Source organism: Triticum aestivum, chromosome 3A (genome assembly GCF_018294505.1).
Source record: "Triticum aestivum cultivar Chinese Spring chromosome 3A, IWGSC CS RefSeq v2.1, whole genome shotgun sequence".
NCBI lineage: Eukaryota > Viridiplantae > Streptophyta > Magnoliopsida > Poales > Poaceae > Triticum > Triticum aestivum.
In genome coordinates this window covers 542,213,329-542,222,826 of record NC_057800.1, presented here as the reverse complement: position 1 = coordinate 542,222,826, position 9,498 = coordinate 542,213,329, and positions in this window count along the sequence as shown.

Genomic DNA, 9,498 nt, shown 5'->3' with positions numbered 1-9,498 from the left:
AACATAGAACAACAGGAGTGTTGTGTCAATTTTTAGGATTTTCGGGGTTCGCTTGGATATTTTTATACATTAACTGAGTTTTCTGTGCATTCATGTGGATAATTCAAATTTGAACTACAGCCGCATGCTCTAATGCATATAAATTAGTTGAAAATTTTAAATCTGTGTACTTCGTTGCCTGCTTAGGTCCCATGCAAGAAATGGGAATGAATGTCAAACACCCTGGCACCGTCACTCGGCCGCAAACATTGAGATACCTGGTTTTTAAATTCTAGTAAATCCAAAACTCATCTGAAATTCATGAAACTTGGCATGCTATCATGGAGCGGCATCAACATGCCGTGGTAAAAAATTTGTCCCATTTGGGGCAGGTTTGGGTATATGCTTCTCTCAACAAGCATGATGGTTTGGGTAGGAAACGTCCCACCTTTGGGGACGAAACGATATCCATTGCCTCTTAGTGCTTCCAAAAAAATTCTCGTGTCAACATAGAACAACACGAGTGTTGTGTCAATTTTTGTGATTTTTGGGGTTCATTTGGACATATTTATGCATTAACTGAGTTTTCAATGCATTTATGTGCATAATTCTAATTTGAACTACATGCACATGGTGCATATAAATTGGTTGAAAAATCAAATCTGTGTCCTTGGGTGCATGCTTAGGTCCCATGCAAGAAATGGGAATGAATTTCAAACACTAGGGCACCGTTGATTGCCGACAAACATTGAGATGCTTGGTTTTCAAATTCTAGTAAATGCAAAACTCGTCTGAAATTCACCGGACATGATGTGGTATTTTTCGTGTCCATTTTAAGAGAAGGCGCACTCGAGTAATGACAGCCAAGAAAGGCATTTTGAAAAAATAGTTACCACTTTAATATCTCAAACGTTTATATAATACAAACCGTGTGCGTTCTGTTAACCATTCACGTGACGCCACGTGTCTTGGTTTTAATGACTGTAGGAGGTGCCGTGCGGACAGCTGCTTGACCTTGACTGAATGGGAGGCGTGCGAGCGCAGTCCGGTGCACAGGCTGACCAAAAGGAGTGCAAGCTATCCTCGAATGCGCAGGCTCATCGGGTGTGAGTTGTACGATGCGCAGGCTCACTGGGAAGCGAGCCCTTTGACTTCCATGGCCGCCTGCCTTCCTCTCCGTACGCGGGCCCCCCTCAGCGGCATGGAACACCGCTGTCGAACACTACCTCTCAGCGCCGCCAGCTGCCGTCCTCCCACCCCACTCCCGTCGACCCCGGGACGACATGATGCAAAGTGAGAGCAGGATATGTGCATCTCTTCAACGCAAATGGTTCTTTTGGACAACCCGTATGCAACCACTTACAAACAATTTGGTGCGATTTGCATCTGTCATATTGGGTACGTTACCATTTGTCAAACTGGGATTTGTCAAAATATGAAGCTAAAAATCACTAGCAGTATCTAATTTTTGCAACTAAAATTCAGTAATTAAGCATAGATTTCATTCATAGATTAAGCATTCATTCTTAATTTATACAAACAGTTCAACTCGATAGCTGAACCGACCAAACTTTTCCCCAATTATTGCCAACCATGTACTGAAATAGCTAATTCAACTATATATACTAGCTAATTTTAAGTACGTTGTATAGTTCCACCACATCTATAGTCAGATGAACTGAACAAAATAGCCCCTAAATACTACTAATACTGCGTAGGGGCTTTGTACTACTTCCAGCTGCCTCTCCTCTGCCGAGCGCGCTTGGTAAGAGGCGGAGGAGGAGGAGCCTACTGACGAGCTGGGCAACCGCAATACGGTGCCTGCCGCTGTTGCAGCTTCAGCGACGCTCACCTCGAACGCCCTTTGCCGCTCCAGACGACCCCTCTCGAAGCGGTGGTTCTCCTCGTAGATCTCCTGATTCCTCACCTTTGAGGCGGCGTGTGCCGCGGCCACGGCGGCGGTAAGGCTCTTTGCATGCTCGACGAGGCGCTCCTCCTCCTCCTGCGGGAACTCGGTGTAGCCCGCAAGGTCGTTGACGCACGTGCGGGCATCTACCTCTGCCTCCCGCCTTTGGGCGGTGGTGGCAGAGCAGGTGATGACCCTGGCGGTCGACGGTGGGCTGGCGGCCGACGACGGGGTGGCAGCCACGACCACCACCTCCCGCCTCCGGGCCACGGTGGCGGAGCGGGTGATGGCCACGGTGGCTGCCAGTGGGGTGGCGTCCACGACGGCCACCTCCCGCCTTCGGGCCGCGACGGTGGAGTGGGCGATGGCCCTGGCTTTCGATGGTGGTGTGGCAGCAACGGCGGCCGGCAACAGCTACCGACGGGCACCGGCGGCAGAGCGTGTGGTGGGTGTTCCACGCACACCCAACAGGGATGCCACGCGCACTACACTACGCCGGGGACTACCCCGCCGCCGCGGTGTAGCCTCCTAGCTGGAGCTGTCCTCTGATGACGGCGAAGTGGCTGAGCGACGACGATAGACCGGTGCCATTGGTGATTGTGGGAGAAGCATAAGAGATAACTACAGGAAGGGAGCAGAAAATGTGATGCGGGACTCGCCAGCCGTGAGGGTTTTTATAGCAGGCCGGTAAGCACTGGGATTTTGGGGGATTTCACCGAGTCGGGCGGGAAGCTTGCGTGGGAACCTGCGAGGTTGCGCGGGAATGGGCTCACCAACGATTCATTGGCACCACCGTTTGGCCAAAAGAATGCCCACGCGCGATGCGCAAGCTTGCGATGTAAGCCATCTGCGACAGCAGGGTGACAAGACGTGCGAGAGGAGGACGAAAGGCCACGTACACATATGGTTAATAAAAAATGTTTGCGATTTAATTACCTACTATACCCCCGTCCTGGTTTATAAGTATGATTTAACTAATAAAATACGAATGCATGTCGCCAAACATTATATAGTTGGATTCGTATTTGAACATAGTTTCCAATTATATAATTTTTATAACATGCATTAACATTTTGTTCGTTAAATTTGAGGGCAAAGTATGGCACAGAATATAAAGGGGACTATAGACTAGACGGAGGTGGTAGCACACGATCGCTCTCTATGCAATGACACAACTGTCGGCCGGCTTGTAGGCGACTATTTCATGCGTGTTCAACTGCCCTATGTGTGTGATTGCTTGCGGTTTAGGCGGCCGCGGTGCGCTCTCCTCACGTCCCGCCGTCCGCACTCTGCTCTCGCGTCCCTCCGAGTGCTCTGCCCTCGTCCCTCCACGCGTGCTGCCAGTGTTTGGGGCCGGCCTACGATCATGCACGTTCGTGTGCAAGCGGTGGCGCCGGGCGCGGCGCGACGATGCAGTTACCCGCTGCAAAAACTGCCATGCGGACGCGCCGAGAATCCACGCCACCCGGCCCCCTTTTATTCATGCGGCCATTTACCTTCATCTCTTGTCTCACACGACACAATAAGCACACCCATGAGGACACATATAGAGAGGACATCCAGCGGTTCCAATGGCACTCCCCGTGGCTCCAATGGCGCTCCCAGCGGCCGACGACGACAACGGCGGGCATTTCACCATGCAATGCATCGTGGACACCCACGTGAGGGGGAAGGCTCTCTCGGTGGTGTACACGAACGATCCGGTCTCGGTGGAGAGCTCTATCCAAACTATGGAGCAGTTCCTTGCCAAGGACAAGTACCAAGTGGTCGACTTCGACCTCGAGTACACCATGGGTCGTGTCAGGCACGATCAGAAGGTTGCTGTCACCCAGTTGTGCATGCGACATGACGTCCTTGTATACCACTACCACCTAGCCAAAACGCCTTGCGAGCATTTCTCCAGGTTTATCAACAGCTCCGACTACAGTTTCGCTGCGGTCGACACCACCAATGATCTAAAAGCGCTCAAGGTTTCATGGTTGAAATGCCCGAATCTTGTCAACATCCAAAGCCACTACAAGGTCTGGGGCAGCGACAAAAACAAACTGAACTCCCTGGTTGACCTCGCCTCGGCCATCATCGACCCCTACTACATTAAGATGAAGAATGAGAGCAATAAGGACAAGAACGTGTGGCACAGTGTGTGGCATAAGAGACTGGATGAACAACATGTCAAGTACGCGGTCATGGATGCGTACACAAGCTACGAGATGTACAGGTGGATCGTTGACATGAGGAAATGTCTTCTTCCTGACCCAGACGAGGGATCGAGCCACATAGTAGTGGCGGGAGTGTCACAAGAAGTAGATGACTAGACGATCGTTTCTCCTGCTTTAGAATGCACGCAATTGTTTATTGAGGTGTGTGTGAATGATCTGTATAGTCACTTATGTAATTGGATGTTTATTTCAGATATATATATACACGTTATTCTACTGTAGACGGAGCAAATCACACGCCTTATTAGCAGCAATCGTCTGTGTTATTATTTGTTTTCGCACACATTTATGATTACAAACTTTTTTGCCGCGTATCACACACATCTTGTTTGGTTGAACCGTTTCCATTGTGTTGCCTAATCACACACAGTTCATCCTAGTGAACCATATGCTATATATCTAATACGTCTCCAACGCATCTATAATTTTTTATTGTTGCATGCTATTATATTATCTGTTTTGGATGTTAATGGGCTTTATTATTCATTTTTATATTATTTTTGGGACTAACCTATTAACCGAAGGCCCGGTGCAAATTGCCGTTTTTTGCCTATTTCAGTGTTCCACAGAAAAGGAATATCAAACGGAATCCAAACGAAATGAAACCCTTGCGAGGATCTTTTTTGGAACAAATGCAATCCAAGAGACTTGGAGTGGAGGTCAAGGAAGCAATGAGGCTGCCACGAGGTAGGGCGGCGCGCCCCCACCCTCGTGGGCCCCTCGTAGCTCCACCAACCTACTTCTTTCGCCTATATATACTCTTATACCCTGAAAACATCTAGGGGAGCCATGAAACCACTTTTCCATCGTCGCAACCTTCTGTACCCGTGAGATCCCATCTGGGGACCTTTTCCGGCGATCTGCCGGAGGGGGATTCGATCATGGAGGGATTCTACATCAACACCATAGCCTCTCCGATGATGTGTGAATATTTTACCACAGACCTTCGGGTCCATAGTTATTAGCTAGATGGCTTCTTCTATCTCTTTGGTTCTCAATACAAAGTTCTCCTCGATGTTCTTGGATATCTATCCGATGTAATACTTTTTTGCGGTGTGTTTGCCGAGATCCGATGAATTGTGGGTTTATGATCAAGATTATCTATGAACTATATTTGATTCTTCTCTGAATTCTTTTATGCATGATTTGATATCTTTGCAAGTCTCTTTGAATTATCAGTTTGGTTTGGCCTACTAGATTGATCTTTCTTGCAATGGGAGAAGTGCTTAGCTTTGGGTTCAATCTTGCGGTGTCCTTTCCCATTGACAGTAGGGGCAGCAAGGCATGTATTGTATTGTTGCCATCGAGGATAAAGAGATGGAGTTTATATCATATTGCTTGAGTTTATCCCTCTACATCATGTCATTTTGCTTAATACGTTACTCTATTCTTATGAACTTAATACTCTAGATGCATGCTGGATAGCGGTCGATGTGTGGAGTAATAGTAGTAGATGCAGAATCATTTCGGTCTACTTGACACGGAGGTGATGCCTATGTTCATGACCATGCCTAGATATTCTCATAACTATGTGTTTTTCTATCAATTGCTTGGCAGTAATTTGTTCACCCACCGTAATATATGCTATCTTGAGAGAAGCCACTAGTGAAACCTATGGCCCCTGGGTCTATTTTACATCATATTAGTTTCCCGTCAACTAGCCATTTTTGTCGCCATCTACTTTGCAATCTTTACTTTTCAATCTATACAACAAAAATACCAAAAATATTTATCTTATTATCTTTATCAGATCTCACTTTTGCAAGTGGCCGTGAAGGGATTGACAACCCCTTTATCGCGTTGGTCACAAGGTTCTTATTTGTTTGTGCAGGTACTAGGTGATTTGCAGTCTCCTATTGGATTGATACCTTGGTTCTCAAAAACTAAGGGAAATACTTACGCTACTTTGCTGCATAACCCTTTCCTCTTAAAGGGAAAACCAACGCATGCTCAAGAGGTAGCAAGAAGGATTTCTGTCACCCTTGCCGGGGAGATCTACGCTCAAGTCAAGACATACCAAGTACCCATCACAAACTCTTATCCCTCACATTACATTATTTTCCATTCGCCTCTCGTTTTCCTCTCCCCCACTTCACCTTTGTCGTTTTATTCGCCATTTTTCCGTTCGTCTCTTTTCACATGCCTCTTGTTTGCTTGTGCGTTGGATTGATTGTTTGTCGCGATGGCTCAAGATAATACCAAATTATGTGACTTTTCCAATACCAACAATAATAATTTTATTAGCACTCCGATTGCTCCTACTACCGATGCTGAATCTTGTGAAATCAATACCGCTTTGTTGAATCTTGTTATGAAAGATCAATTTTCTGCCTTCCTAGTGAAGATGTCACTACCCATCTAAACAGCTTCGTTGATTTGTGTGATATGCAACAGGAGAAAGAGGTGGATAATAATATTGTTAAATTGAAGCTATTTCCGTTTTCACTTAGAGATCGTGCTAAAACTTGGTTCTCTTCTTTTCCTAAAAATAGTATTGATTCATGGAATAAGTGCAAAGATGCTTTTATCTCTAAATATTTTCCTCCCGCTAAGATCATCTCTCTTAGAAACGATATTATGAATTTTAAGCAACTTGAGCATGAGCATGTTGCACAATCTTGGGAGAGGATGAAATTAATGATACGTAATTTCCCTACACATGGTTTGAATTTATGGATGATTATACAAAAAATTATGCTAGATTGAATTTTGCTTCTAGAAATCTTTTAGATTCGGCCTCGGGAGGCACTTTTATGGATATAACTTTAGGAGAAGCTACTAAACTCCTAGACAATATTATAGTTAATTATTCTCAATGGCACACCGAAAGATCCACTAGTAAAAAAGTTCATGCTATTGAAGAGATTAATGTTTTGAGTGGAAAGATGGATGAAAGTATGAAATTTTTTGCTAATAAGAGTGATTTTTCTGATCCTAATGATATGCCTTTGTCCACCTTGATTGAGAATAATAATGAATCTATGGATGTGAATTTTGTTGGTAGGAACAATTTTGGTAACAACGCATATAAAAGGAATTTTAATTCTAGGCCGTTCCCTAGTAATTCCTCTAATAATTATGGAAATTCCTACAACAATTCTTATGGAAATTTCAATAATATGCCCTCTGATTTTGAGACTAGTGTTAAAGAATTTATAAATTCGTAAAAGAATTTCAATGCTTTGCTTGAAGAAAAATTGCTTAAGATTGATTAGTTGTCTCGGAATGTGGATAGAATTTCTCTTGATGTTCATTCTTTGAAACTTAGATCTATTCCACCAAAGCATGATATCAATGAGTCTCTCAAAGCCATGAGAATTTCCATTGATGAGTGCAAATAAAGAACCCCTACGATGCGTGCTAAAAAATGTTGCTTTGTGAAAGCGTGTTCTTCTAGTTTTCATGATAATAATGATGAAGATATAAAAGTGATTGATGTGTCTCCTATTAAATATTTATTTTCCAATATGAATCTTGATAAAGATGGGACTGGATATGAGTCAACTTTAGTTAAAAGGTGTCCCAATGATTTGGAGTTTTTAGATCTTGATGCAAAAATTGGTAAAAGTGGGATTGAAGAGGTCAAAACTTTACACAGCAATGAACCTACTATTTTGGATTTCAAGGAATTTAATTATGATAATTGCTCTTTAATAGATTGTATTTCCTTGTTGCAATCCGTGTTAAATTCTCCTCATGCTTATGATCAAAACAAAGCTCTTACCCAACATATCGTTGATGCATTAATGCAATCCCATGAAGGAAAGATTGAATTAGAAGTTTCTATCCCTAGAAAACTTTATGATGAATGGGAACCTACTATTAAAATTAAGATTAAAGATCATGAATGCTATGCTTTATGTGATTTGGGTGCTGGTGTTTCCACGATTCCAAAAACTTTGTGTGATGTGTTAGGTTTCCATGAATTTGATGATAGTTCTTTAAATTTGCATCTTGCGGATTCCACCATTAAGAAACCTATGGGAAGGATTAATGATGTTCTTATTGTTGCAAATAGGAACTATGTGCTCGTAGATTTCATTGTTCTTGATATAGATTGCAATCCTACATGTCCTATTATTCTTGGTAGACTTTTCCTTAGAACGATTGGTGCAATTATTGATATGAAAGAAGGAAATATTAGATTCCAATTTATGTTAAGGAAAGGCATGGAACACTTTCCTAGAAAGAAAATTAAATTGCCTTATGAATCAATTATGAGAGCCACCTATGAATTGCATACCAAAGATTGCAATACCTAGATCTATTCTTGTTTTTATGCCTAGCTAGGGGCGTTAAACGATAGCGCTTGTTGGGAGGCAACCCAATTTTATTTTTGTTCCTTGCTTTTTGTTCCTGTTTCGTAATAAATAAATCATCTATGCTCTATTATGATTGTGTTTTTTATGATTTAATTAGTGTTTGTGCCAAGTAAAGCCTTTAGGATCTTCTTGGATGATTATTGTTTGATCTTGCTGGAAAAAACAGAAAGTATGCGCTCATGAGAATAATTTTCATTTTTACCAGAGAGCGATAAAATACCAATTCCAACTGAAGTAGATCAATATACAAATTATTTAGGATGTCCTAATTTCTCAGGATTTTTGGAGTTACATAAGTACTCGAAACCTACAGATTACTACAGATTGTTCTGTTTTTGACAGATTCTGTTTTTCGTGTGTTGTTTGCTTATTTTGATGAATCTATGGCTAGTATCGGGGGGTATGAACCATACAGAAGTTGGAATACAGTAGGTTTAACTCCAATATAAATAAAGGATAAGTTCATTACAACACCTTAAAGTGGTGGTTTGTTTTCTTAAACTAATGGAGCTCATGAGATTTTCTGTTGAGTTTTGTGTTGTGAAGTTTTCTAGTTTTTGGGTAAAGATTTGATGGATTTTGGAACAAGGAGTGGCAAGAGCCTATGCTTGGGGATGCCCAAGGCATCCCAAGGTAAAATTCAAGGACAACCAAAAGCCTAAGCTTGGGGATGCCCCGGAAGGCATCCTAGTGATAGATCATTTAGGCAATAAGGCAATAAAAGTTTCTTCTAAAAGTGTTAGATCATTTAGTGTAACAAAAAATTGAGCGTTGTACGAACTTGTGATGGCAAAGAATAAAAACGACATACTGCATAATAAAGGTTGCTATCATAAGGGGCAATATAATGTGGCATTATTTCGCACTAAGGGATTGATCATACAAACAAAAAGAGCATAGCAACCTCTGCTTCCCTCTACGAAGGGCCTATCTTTTACTTTAATGTATTTACTTTCATGCAAGAGTCAAAGTTTTTCTCTCTATTCCTTTTTATTTTTCTCTTTTGGCAAGCATCATGTGGTGAGGAAAGATCTAGGCACATATATTCAGTTGGATATGGGTAGCATGAGTT